This window comes from Chenopodium album, chromosome 4 (genome assembly GCF_948465745.1).
Source record: "Chenopodium album chromosome 4, dcCheAlbu1.1, whole genome shotgun sequence".
Classification (NCBI taxonomy): domain Eukaryota; kingdom Viridiplantae; phylum Streptophyta; class Magnoliopsida; order Caryophyllales; family Amaranthaceae; genus Chenopodium; species Chenopodium album.
In genome coordinates this window covers 52,813,277-52,814,453 of record NC_137837.1, presented here as the reverse complement: position 1 = coordinate 52,814,453, position 1,177 = coordinate 52,813,277, and positions in this window count along the sequence as shown.

Here is a 1,177-nt window from a genome sequence, read left to right as displayed (position 1 = left end):
TACACCCAAAACGGTTCATTATCAAATTGAGGAATAGAAATATAAGCCATTTTTTCTCAAACAAAACAAAGAGAACAAAAACAAATCAAAAGAAAATATAAACAATGGACTAGTCTCAATAAGATAACATGACGGTAATGGAAGCCGTTCCCCGGCAACGGCGCCAATTTGACAGGGGAATAAACGCGTCGTCAATTGTCTATCCCTAGATCAAATACAATTTATACAACCTAAACAAACCTAATACGAGTATAAGGCAAGCATAGGGGTCGAACCACAGAGAACGGTAAACACCACCAAATGTTATCAACAATTAAGCTAGTCCGGAATAGGGGATAAATGAACTAAAGTCTAAAAATGCTAAAACAAGAAATAAAACATTAAGGGAAATGGTTTAGGTATAGCATTCACTTGAACATAAACAAAGGCATAGAAATTGAATTAATTATGAACTAAACATGCTCGAATATCGAAATTAAGAATCCAATCTAGCCGCCTTCCGGGGTCAATTGGCTTCTCCTAACATAGCCTCTATGCTTCCACATTAGAACCATATACTAGGAGGTACTATTAAATAACAATCGATAGTAATGAACCTTAACTAAGTCAACTTCCGTTTCTTATTAGCAAAGATTCACCTTTAATCAACCAACAATGTGCACTTGCAAGAAGATTAAAGAATATCAAGCATATAAAGACTTTAATCACAAATAAATCAATTCTAAGCCCTAGAACATGCTCAAGGTCCAACTACACCACAACCATCCCCTTAATGGGGAAATTACTCACTAATCATGATAATAACAAGATTGATCAACAAATAATCAAGAATCAACATGATCAACAAGCAATACCAACAACTAAAATAATAATCAAAATAAACAAATAAAAATAGAGGAGAGAGAGTAAGAAATTGCTCATTAATTGAAGATGAAGGTCTACAAAGGATTGAACAAGCTCCTTCTTCAAAATCCAAGTTCATTAATGAAGAAAACCTCACTTTCTCTCTCTACCAAAGAAGACTAATCCTAACCTAACCTAAAACTAATTAGAGAGTAGAATAGATAGTTATTCCATCCCCCCCAAAACGTTCTAAAAAAAGGGACTTATATAGTCCGTATAGAGTCAGCTGAGAAAAGGAGAGGTCCGAACGAACAAATGGGAAGGTTCGGCCGAA